The sequence below is a fragment of the Electrophorus electricus genome, chromosome 17, assembly GCF_013358815.1.
Source record: "Electrophorus electricus isolate fEleEle1 chromosome 17, fEleEle1.pri, whole genome shotgun sequence".
Lineage (NCBI taxonomy): Eukaryota > Metazoa > Chordata > Actinopteri > Gymnotiformes > Gymnotidae > Electrophorus > Electrophorus electricus.
In genome coordinates, this window is record NC_049551.1 from 10,842,343 (window position 1) to 10,854,842 (window position 12,500).

The 12,500-nt window shown below is 43.2% G+C and overlaps 1 long non-coding RNA gene across 1 annotated transcript in view; it reads left to right on the plus strand.

Annotated features, from left to right (window-relative positions):
• Positions 1-5,631, plus strand: part of LOC113576317 — a 24,836-nt gene extending 19,205 nt beyond the window's left edge. Inside the window, exons 2-3 of the long non-coding RNA XR_003410502.2 lie at positions 4,762-4,882; positions 5,269-5,631. This is a non-coding gene — a long non-coding RNA (uncharacterized LOC113576317). The remainder of the gene's footprint in view (positions 1-4,761; positions 4,883-5,268) is intronic.
• Positions 5,632-12,500: the final 6,869 nt, after the last annotated feature.

The following is a 12,500-nucleotide window of genomic DNA, read 5'->3' on the forward strand; positions in this document are numbered from 1 at the left end:
CTTTATCTCTAATAAGCATTCTAATGAGCCTTCATAAATATTCTTGTTCTGAGCCTCTGTTTTCAGCAAACAGAACCAGATCTGTAGTCACCCTGCTGTGTTTAGCTCTGCCATACAAACCTGTCATTTACTTCAATCAAAAATCCAACAAAATATGTCATTGTACAAGTGTCAAGAACATGATTCTAGTTTGTATGTATATACATACATACATGCGTTAGAAGAATGTTTTATGACACAAATGATAACCTTCTTGAAAGCGATGCTTAAAATGAATCTCATTTTCTAAGTGGACTTCAAAGACATAAAGTTCTTTGTGATTGGCAGAATTCAAAGGCTGTGTCAGGTTTACTGACTGGCTGTGCCTTTTTTACATTTCATTCTTAAACCAACTTTAGGGCCGAGGTAGAGATTTCACAAATTTCAATGTTATTTGGCCCTAAATCGAGATTACGCATTAGCAACCTACCTGACAACAATCAAAGAGAAGAAACTCTTTGAAGATGTTTACAATGTACAGGCTCACTGTGCTCTCAGTGGTGGAGACAGAGCTGCTTCACAGAGAGACCAGTCTGTGCTCTCACTGTGAGCTCTCAGTGGTGGAGACAGCGCTCCTTCACAGAGAGACCAGTCTGTGCTCTTACTGTGAGCTCTCAGTGGTGGAGACAGAGCTGCTTCACAGAGAGACCAGTCTGTGCTCTCACTGTGAGCTCTCAGTGGTGAAGACAGAGCTGCTTCACAGAGAGACCAGTCTGTGCTCTCACTGTGAGCTCTCAGTGGTGGAGACAGAGCTGCTTCACAGAGAGACCAGTCTGTACTCTCACTGTGAGCTCTCAGTGGTGGAGACAGAGCTGCTTCACAGAGAGACCAGTCTGTACTCTCACTGTGAGCTCTCAGTGGTGGAGACAGCGCTCCTTCACAGAGAGACCAGTCTGTGCTCTTACTGTGAGCTCTCAGTGGTGGAGACAGCACTCCTTCACAGAGAGACCAGTCTGTGCTCTCACTGTGAGCTCTCAGTGGTGGAGACAGCGCTCCTTCACAGAGAGACCAGTCTGTGCTCTTACTGTGAGCTCTCAGTGGTGAAGACAGAGCTGCTTCACAGAGAGACCAGTCTGTGCTCTCACTGTGAGCTCTCAGTGGTGAAGACAGAGCTGCTTCACAGAGAGACCAGTCTGTGCTCTCACTGTGAGCTCTCAGTGGTGGAGACAGAGCTGCTTCACAGAGAGACCAGTCTGTGCTCTTACTGTGAGCTCCTTCTCAGAGAGACCAGTCTGTGCTCTCACTGTGAGCTCTCAGTGGTGGAGACAGCGCTCCTTCACAGAGAGACCAGTCTGTGCTCTTACTGTGAGCTCTCAGTGGTGGAGACAGCACTCCTTCACAGAGAGACCAGTCTGTGCTCTTACTGTGAGCTCCTTCACAGAGAGACCAGTCTGTGCTCTCACTGTGAGCTCTCAGTGGTGGAGACAGAGCTGTACTTCCTTACAGGATGCTCTAAATATGATGCCATTAGTAATGGATTCTATAAGAAAATGATCAGCATCTGCCCTGAGTTTCAGCTCTGCAGTCATATTCAGCAACTGCTGTACATATTAAGTGAGAAGCGTGAACTGATCATACACACAGCAGGATATGTGACAGCCTGACACAACCTGAGGGACAACCAGTGAGGACAATCAACAAATTATTATTCATTATTACTGATTATTACAGATTTTTTCAATATTGTTGACTGTTATATTCCTTTTCCTATATTGATTACTAATAATTCTGTAAATATCAATATCTAGTACTTTATTCCAATATATAATATTATCTTTCTCTTATTTATGTTATGTTTATATTTATGTGTTTCTTGTTTACTGCCTTGGTAATGGTGTAACATATTACATTCACCGTTGAACTGAACTGAACTGAGATGGATAGAGAAAGAGAAAACAACATATCAAAAGATAGAATTAAACTCTTAGAGAGATGGTTGATGAAGCAGCTGTTATGTCTGAGGGCTGGCTCTCATCTCCAAAGTCTCTTACACCCTGCATACACACAAACACGTACACACTCGCCCACAGACACACCCACACACGCTTACACACATACATACAAACACGTACACACCCGCACACATACACAACCACACATGTATGCACCTACGCACAAACATACCCACACACACACCTGCACACACCCACACACAAACAAAACCACACACGTACACACCTGCACAGAAACACACCCACACACGTACACACCCACACACACATATACAAACGCAAACATGCACAGAAGAAGCTTTTACAGATAATCCCCTGTGCATAAACACATACACAAATATAACACACACCTCTGGCAAACAAAATGAGAGATGTGAGGTGTGAACAGTGAGAAGACGGCAGGGATGCATGTGTCACCATGAATGACATCCGTGTGAAACAGCTACCACTCTTAGCCTGAGACTTTAGTTCCCAGCTGCAACCCTTACCGACTGCACCAAATGAACTGCTAATGAGCACCGTGCCCAAGATCTGTGTGTGTGTGTGTGTGTGTGAGTGTGTGTGTGTGTGTGTGTGTGTGTGTGTGTGTGTGTGTGTGTGTGTGTGTGCAGATCTGTGTGGGGTGTGTTGGATGTGTGTGAGGCTCTGTGGGGATGTGTGGGCCTGAGCAGGGCTCAGACTTGTCAATGAAAGAGTCACAAATGACTGAATTCAAAAATCCATGTTACCTTATTACATACACCTTATTGCATTTACTAAAGAAGTGTAAATGTGAAGTGTAATTTGTGTTTGTGTGTCTGTGTCTGTCTGTGTGCTTATCTATGTGTGTATAAAAGAGAGTGTAACATCCACTCTACACACACACACACAAGGTTATTTGGATCAGTCTTTTGCTGCATGACAACATGGCCCAATCCTTCACATTTCTTCATTTTTTTCCACACGTGCAACATATGTGCCACAAATGCCAAGAAAAAACAGTCTACTTCTACTTTAGGTCTGTTTTATTAGCAGACACACAGCATCGCCTTGTCCTCTAGGTGGAAGCAGGCTTGTGGGTGGGGCCAGGGGAAGGGCGGGGTTACTGCACCAGGCTGGCAGACCGAGGCAGCACACACTGGTATGCAAATAGGTGTACCTCGTTCCTCTCAAAGGACGACGGGAGGAAATGGCCATCTGTTGTGAGTCAGCTACAGCATGGGCCTTCACTCAATCCCAATTACCCTGCACAACTACTAGCATGTGAAATGTAATTACACTAATATTTCCCATTTGCAGGTGTGATTTTACATCTTTTCTCAATAATAAAGCCATCACAACTTACAAATTAGACATTATTTATGTGGGTTAGAGTCAATTATTAACCCTTTCAAGACAAGCACACTATAACTAGAATATGATATGAGAAAACTCAAATAACTAAGTAATAAATAGTAAATAATAGTATGTATAAGAAATAATAACATGTAGTAACATTTTTATGACTGTCCAAATGCTAACACAAAGTATGAACTATAATATAATTTCTAACAACAAAGACAAAATGATCCATCCTAAGAAAACAAAATGATTTAAGCATATACACGTGTCACGGTTGGCCCCTCCCTAGCATCCTGTTTCCATGGTAACCCTGTTTCGCGTCTTTGTTTTGCTTGGCTTCCTTGTTGTTGAGTTTCCCCGCCTTTCATTTGTATCACCTGTTCGTCGTTTCCCTCTCGTTACCATTCATTAGCCCATGGATTTAATCCCTGTGCGTTTGTTTGTTCTTGGCGCTGTTCCCCGTTAATCCAAGCCTCTGTTATGTTCTCTACACCTAGCTCTCAGGCCTAGCCTGGGCTGTGATGTTTGCTCTGCCCTCTGTTTGTGTTGTTCATGTTCCATATTGCATCCTGCTTCCTTGTTCCCTAGTCTGGTATTGTGCATTGCTGTTCTTTGTTTATTATGTACCCTGCTTCTCTTTGTGTCGGCTCCGTGACCCTGGAGCTTTATTTTGAACAAGATTCTGGATTTGCCTTTAATAAATTTGGCTCTTGTCATTGTATGCATCAGCCTCATAATCGCTCAACGTTACAACAAGTACGTAATTTATACATATTTATAAACCAAAGTGGCTTACCACTAGATGTTTTTGTTATATTTATTACTAGAATTGTGTTGAGTTGATGTATAACTGATTACCAGAGTTGCTGTCTTCTCTTCATCACTTTGCTTTTAGACAAAATACTACTTTGTCGGTTTGAGTTGCTGAAAAATGCTTAGTTTGCTAACTTAAATGTTTCATTATATTTGTATCTTAGGCATTTCTTTGGCATTTTATATTGTTGAGGGGGAGAGATTATATACTTAGGAGATAATTATGATTATATACGTAAGCAATAGAACACTAGCGGGAGTGTGTTATCGTGGATAAGATCACTTCCTCCTGTGCTTTAATACATTTCTATAAAATATAGCTCTACAACATTAAAAATGAAACTCAAAACCTAGTGTTACAATTGTTTCAATACTGATGCATTCTACCAAAAAGTAGTTCCACAACAAATAACTTGTTGCTATGCAACAGTAATAACTGCCTGCCTAATGCAGTACAAAGGACATATGGTTTATAATGCACTACCAAGTTCAGTTTGAAATGAAAGTGAAAACATGATTTGATGAAAGGCAAAAAACTAAAATTTAAGTGAAATGTAAGTATTAAAAGGTAGAATTGAATTATTTATTGGGATTCTTGCTTTTTTGTATGTGTGAATATGTACACTTCATTTTCCAGTTGGAATAAAAGGCTGCTCTGCAGGACATGTGGTTGTCATGACACAGCCTGTCTCACTTTGGTGTGGCCTCAGCGTGTTTAATCGTCCTGTCGTCATAGCGTCGACCGAACTGTTTTCAAGGTAATGGCAGATTCTTGATTTGATGTGTATCTCTCATTTATAGTCTAGCCACATGGCCTGCAAATCAAGCGTTATCTCATAAAACTTGGTGTCACGCCTCAGCCAGTACCCAGCCAGCCCTCACAGACCACAACCACCAATCACAGAACACATTCACACCCCCCACAGACCACATCCACCAATCAGAGCACACTTTCCCATCCCCAGGCCCAATCACTCGCTTACTGATTAATGATTAATCACCCACACCTGCCTCTCGTATACCTCACTCTATCAACTCCCCACAGGTGCCTGAGGTCAGCATTCACTGATGGTCCCGGCGACCAGTTAGAGACTGTCAGGCCTCTTCTTCAAACCCTCACTCCCTGTCTCTCTGTTTATTTCAGTGACTGAATGCTGAAGTTCCTCACTCGAACCTCACTCCTGGCTCAGGATGTCATATTCATCAACTGTATTCATGTCCTATTTTGTATGTGCACAAAAAGATCACAGGGTTGGGTCAAAGTCCTTTCTGTATTTATAATGTCTCTGGTTGGCTGCATAAAGCTAGTCATGACTTGTGTCATTGGAGTGACAGGTATGAAAAACCCGTGCTGTTATCATGAATATCTGCATGGTTAGAATGCTTTTCAACCAATCAGACTGGGAGACTGGAACTAAGAATTGTATAAATGATGGTAGCCAACAGTAATTAACAATAATCAACAATCAAATTCTAGAAGCATGTCAAGAATTTTAAATCATCTAAACAAAATAAATAAATATTCTGAAAAAGCACGCCCATGAAAAAGTTAATGACAGTTGAGGTTGTATTATTTTCTTGAATTGAACTTTCGAGCATTTCTCTGAAAATCAGAACCTCAGATGCTGACTGCAGTCAGAGGCACATAACTGACAGACTAGCCTGGGTGAACACACCCAGTGAGTTTAGAGTGTGTTTGCAGGGGCCAAATACAGGCCCCAGGAGTCAGTCACACAGACAGAGTGACAGGTAGGGCCCAGCCACCTCAGCCTACTCTTCAGTATTACAGAACATTCACATATATTTCCTTCTTTCGTATTTCTAGAGTCTAGATTTTTAACATTGTCACATAGTGAAAATGACTAAACATCATATGTGGACAACTAGAGTGTACGTGTTTTTCTGGGATGTTTTTAAAAGTGCCACAAGTTGGTCATGGCATTGTGTGAAATCTCTTCTATACTATACATGATACTATACTACACAATACAATACTACACTCTATTATACTATACTTCATGATACTATACTATACTCTACTATGCTAAACTATACAATACTATACTGCACAATACTATACTGTACTATACTATACAATACTATACTATACTACACTGCACAATACTTTACTATACTAAACTGCACTGTACTGTACTACACTACACTATACTACACTATACCAGTGGGGAACATGGTAAACATACCCACAGTACAGTTTACTACATGCCTTGCTGTTGTTTCAGCATTACAAACTGACGTGCAGTGGAATTGCTCCCAGGTCAGCTCATTTAACACGCAAGCGATGTGTCATGGTTGTTTGTGTTGTTGACTGTGGGCCCAAAAAGAAAAGCCAAAAGATGAATAATACTGCAATGGCGAAGCGGCACCACTGCTGTGTGACTGGAGTGTGTTTGCGTGTCTCCCTGCCGCTGTGCACACGAACACGTCTGACAAGCCAGACAGGACCAGTTCTACACCACAATCTTTGCATGTCATTTGTCGTACTCATAACACCACGTTTCACGCCGAGCTTACGTTATTATTTCTTATTATTTATCAACACATCTTTGTTGCACAGGGAGTTGCCTTTTAGTGGAAAAGAAAAAGCCATTAATAACAGTGCTACAGGCTACAACATGTGAAAAAGCTTGTGAAATATATCATTAATAACAACACTAGCCTGAGCTACTGCTACAGCTGCATGAACAGTCCTTCTGTATGTGTGGGTGAGTGGGTGTGCTGTTGGAGAAGGATGGATGTAGATCTGTACAGCTAGCTACTACCTTGCTTACTTTGAAGAGCTTCTTAAATAAACCGCAAAGCAGTGTGGGATAACCGTCTGAAGCCCACTCAGAATTTAGAGTAAGAATTTAAACACATTTAAGAACAGGCCATCAAGGAGAATCCTGGTGGTGGTTAAGGGGGAAGGCGAGGGACCAGACAGCGGCTTAACGTGTAACGTTGCGCGGTAAGGAGGCGGACGCATGTGCGAAGAAGAGCAAGATTTAATAGGGGCAAATCCAGAATCAGAGTCGTTAAGGCAGTCCAGGATCAATAAGCCAACACGGAGAGTACGAGGATACATGATTAAAAAAACAAACACACGGAGGCAAACAGGGGAAGCAGGCTATAACAAAAACCAGGGAAAATTCAGGGCTAGAATATACGGAGTACACACCAACACATTCACAATCACATAAACAAAACCATTCAAATGAACAGTAAAACACTGGGCTCCAGACGGGATTAAAATACATTATCGTAATACTAGAAACGAGGGACAGGTGTGGTAAATCAAAGGAGGGGAGGAGAAAACGAAACCATGGAACGGAACTAAAAAACACAAGACAGGGAAAACACGGAACACACAGGGCCCGAGAAGGCCTTCTCGGTTTGATGCCAGGGAAGCCTTCCTCCCCAGACTCGTTCTCTCTACATCTGTGTTGTTCAAATATCGCTTTCAAATGCAAAAGAACTGGAACCAGAACCTTAAAAAGAACAAAAGTTTAATTAATTCTCCTGTATATTTGTTTCATTCCTTGTCTTAATCTGAATTCTCCTTTGTCCATAATAAAAGTCTCTTACTTTATTGTTGTTGTTTTATGCCACTTGCATTATGCTTTTCAGATGTCTGAGAGCCTCCACTCATTGTGCAATCTGCTTAATGTATTTAAATAACATTTTTAAAATGAAACTCCTCCTCATTCTGGGACGTATAAGGGGTCCCCACCCCCCACCCTGGTGAACAGTGGGCTGTCCTGTACTGACACTGTGCCGAATGAGACGAGCGCAGAAAACTGCATTCTCAGAATTGTAAAGCAGGTGTGGGTGTGCTTGTCCTTTACCATCTGGGTGTATATGTTTAGGCACTGAGTGTGTGCGGAAGGGGGCTTCCATTCATAGGGCCAATCATCAGGGCCAGACTGCTCAAACAGAGAGAGGGAGGTGGAGGAGTCGTATGGAGGAGAGTGGAATTGAGGAGGTGCTTGTGATGGCTTTTCTCTCTGTTTATTCTTCAGGCTCTTGTGCATCAGTGGCTCTCACTCTCCCACTGACCACCTCTAACCCCCCCCCCCACCGCCTCTCTGCCTCTCTCTCTCTCTGCCTCTCTCCATCTCTCTCCCTTTCTCTCTCTCTGCCTCTCTCTCTCTCTGTCTCTCTCTCTCTTTCTCTCTCCCTCCCTCTCTCTCTGCCTCTCTCTCTCTCTCTCTCTGCCTCTCTCCATCTCTCTCCCTTTCTCTCTCTCTGCCTCTCTCTCTCTCTCTCTCTCTCTGCCTCTCTCCATCTCTCTCCCTTTCTCTCTCTCTGCCTCTCTCTCTCTCTCTCTGCCTCTCTCCATCTCTCTCCCTTTCTCTCTCTCTGCCTCTCTCCCTGTCTCTCTCTCTGTCTCTCGCTCTCTGCCTCTCTCTCTCATTCTCTCTCTCTCCCTCTCTCTCTCTATCTGCCTCTCTCTCCCTTTCTCTCTCTTTGTCTCTCTCTGCCTCGTTCTCCCTTTCTCTCTCTCTGTCTCTCTCTGTCTCTCTCTCTCTGCCTCTCTCTCTCTCTGTCTCTCTCTCTTTCTCTTTCTCTCCCTCTCTCTCTCTGTCTGCCTCTCTCTCCCTTTCTCTCTCTGTCTCTCTCTCTCTGCCTCTCTCTCTCTCTCTCTCTCTCTCTCTCTCTCTCTCTCTCTCTCTCTGCCTCTCTCTCTTTCTCTCTCTCTGCCTCTCTCTCTGTCTCTCTCTCTCTCTCTCTCTCTCTCTGCCTCTCTCTCTTTCTCTCTCTCTGCCTCTCTCTCTCTCTCTCTCTGCCTCTCTCTCTGTCTCTCTCTCTCTCTCTCTCTGCCTCTCTCTCTGTCTCTCTCTCTCTGCCTCTCTCTCTCTCTCTGCCTCGTTCTCCCTTTCTCTCTCTCTGTCTCTCTCTGTCTCTCTCTCTCTGCCTCTCTCTCTCTCTGTCTCTCTCTCTTTCTCTTTCTCTCCCTCTCTCTCTCTGTCTGCCTCTCTCTCCCTTTCTCTCTCTGCCTCTCTCTCTGTCTGCCTCTCTCTCTGTCTCTCTCTCTCTGCCTCTCTCTCTCTCTCTGCCTCTCTCTCTGTCTCTCTCTCTCTGCCTCTCTCTCTCTCTCTGCCTCTCTCTCTGCCTCTCTCTCTGTCTCTCTCTCTTTCTCTCTCTCTGCCTCTCTCTCTTTCTCTCTCTCTGTCTCTCTCTCTACTAAAGGGCGGACTGCCTAATTATAGACTCACACAACCCGTTCTTCATCCGTTAAAGGTATAAGTGTGGGGCCCTTTTAGCAGAGCAGTGCAAATTCCTCCATGTAATCATGCAGCCTGTTCCAGTGTCTTACACCTTCCTGGGGTTCTCATTTTCACCTGCCGCTTCGCTTTCTGCCTCAGCGTCTGTTTCCTGGCCCTGCACGCTCCACCCACACAGCTGCAGATGCACCTTTCCTCTCTCTGCATCACTATTGATTCACTTGCTTGTGCAGACAGAAGGTAGTGAGTGAGTGTTTACATACAGGGAGGGGAGGGGTGACCACAGCACTACCTGCAGAGAATGGAGGCTAGAGAGAGGTGGGGGGGGAGAGAGAGAGAGAGAGAGAGAGAGAGAGAGAGAGAGAGAGAGAGAAGCTGCCGTATGTTTTTAGTGAACATAATGAGCTCAGCACACTGGCAGCGCTGTACGTTCAACCCCTGCCACAGTCTGAGGGACAGCGAGTGACCATATTGGATATCAGAGATACAAAGTCTGTTATGATGATGATGATGATGATGATGATTATTATTATTATATAATTGTATTTGTATTATTGTTGTTGTAGTTATATTTTTATTGTTGTTGTTATTACTATTATTATTATTATTATTATATAATTGTATTTGTATTATTGTTGTTGTAGTTATATTATTATTGTTATTATTACTATTATCGTTAGCGGTTGCATTATTGTGGTCTATTATATCTTTTGTTTACCTTGTTAATTTCTTCATTAAAGATTTGGCAATACAAATGTGAATATTTGTCATGCCAATAAAGCACTCATGAAGCACACTGGCCAGAGGAGGATGAGCCCCCCCTTTGAGTCTTGGTTCCTCTCCAGGTTTCCTCCTCATGTTCTAGGGAGCTTTTCTTTGCCACTGTCATGCTTGTCTTGCTCACTGGGGGCTTGGACTTGGACATTTGTAAAGCTGCTTTGTGACATCTGTTGTAAAAAGCGTTATATACATTTTGAATTTATTTTTGAATTGAATTGAGCTGATAGGGAAAGAGGGGAGTGAGATAAAGTATGGAGGATGGGGAGAGAGAACTGTAGCACACATATATCTATGGGAGAGAGAACTGTTGCACACATATATCTATGGGAGAGAGAACTGTTGCACACATATATCTATGGGAGAGAGAACTGTTGCACACATATATCTATGGGAGAGAGAACTGTAGCACACATATATCTATGGGAGAGAGAACTGTTGCACACATATATCTATGGGAGAGAGAACTGTAGCACACATATATCTATGGGAGAGAGAACTGTAGCACACATATATCTATGGGAGAGAGAACTGTAGCACACATATATCTATGGGAGAGAGAACTGTAGCACACATATATCTATGGGAGAGAGAACTGTAGTACACATATATCTATGGGAGAGAGAACTGTAGCACACATATATCTATGGGAGAGAGAACTGTAGCACACATATATCTATGGGAGAGAGAACTGTAGCACACATATATCTATGGGAGAGAGAACTGTAGCACACATATATCTATGGGAGAGAGAACTGTAGCACACATATCTATGGGAGAGAGAACTGTAGCACACATATATCTATGGGAGAGAGAACTGTAGCACACATATATCTATGGGAGAGAGAACTGTAGCACACATATATCTATGGGAGAGAGAACTGTAGCACACATATATATATGGGAGAGAGAACTGTTGCACACATATATCTATGGGAGAGAGAACTGTTGCACACATATATCTATGGGAGAGAGAACTGTAGCACACATATATCTATGGGAGAGAGAACTGTAGCACACATATATCTATGGGAGAGAGAACTGTTGCACACATATATCTATGGGAGAGAGAACTGTAGCACACATATATCTATATATCTATTTTTACCTGCAGTGATTTCTTTTCTCTGCCAAGTTTCAGTCATGCTGAACGTTCCATGTTTAATAGATGTACAATTCCCGTGCCTGAGGAGCGGTGCAATTCGCCCTCATCCTTCTTAGTGCTTTCTCTCATGTGTCTTCCTTACAGTATTAGCTAAAGCACGTCAGGGCTTAACTTTTGTCCATTTGTCAAGGTCTTAGCATTGTAGTGTGGAGTCATTACAACATGAGCAGTCACTCATCACCTAGAGAGATCAGACAGAACACCAATAGAAGAGAAGGATCTTTGTCCATCGTTTGGTTGACTGTTTCAATGCCTTGTGGGACTGCTGGTTTATTTTGTAATATTTGTCACACTAAACTGGTGTTCATGTTAAGATGGCAATAATTGTCATTTAAAATGAGAAACTGCAGTAATTAGGAAGTGCTTTAGCAATAGCACAAATATGTCAGAACAGATAAGAAAGAATAGAGTAGGATTGACACACTCCCTAGCAATGATAATTCACACAGAATAATTTATTAGGTCAGATTACAAGAATGGATAAAAGAAAGGAAAACTGTACCAGGAGAAAGACCTTTTGCAGAGTGAACAATACCAAGCAAAAGGCTGTTATATACACACACACAGACGCACAGACACACACACACATACACACACACACACACACACACACACACAGACGCACAGACACACACACACACACACACACACACACACACAGACGCACAGACACACACACACACACACACGCACAGACGCACAGACACACACACACACACACACACACAGACATACACACACACAGACGCGCACACACACACACACACACAGACGCACAGACACACACACACACACACACACAGACACACACACACAGACGCTCAAACACACGCATACACACACACAGACACACAGACACACACACACACACACACACAGATGCACAAACACACACACACGCACACACACAGATGCACAGACACACACACACGTGCGCGCGCACACACACAGACGCACAGACACACACACACACAGACGCACAGACACACACGCACACACACACACACACCCCTCCACACACACAAGATATGCACGTGGCTAACGTGGATTCATTATTTGAAAAGCTGAAAGCAGACAAACAGTGACACAAGATTGTACGTGAGTGAGAATATTGGGCTGGATAATAAAGAAGAGGAACAGCCCAACAGACGGCAAGAGGTGAGACGAGATTTGTTTAAGTCCCGTTTGAGACGAGATTTGTTTAAGTCC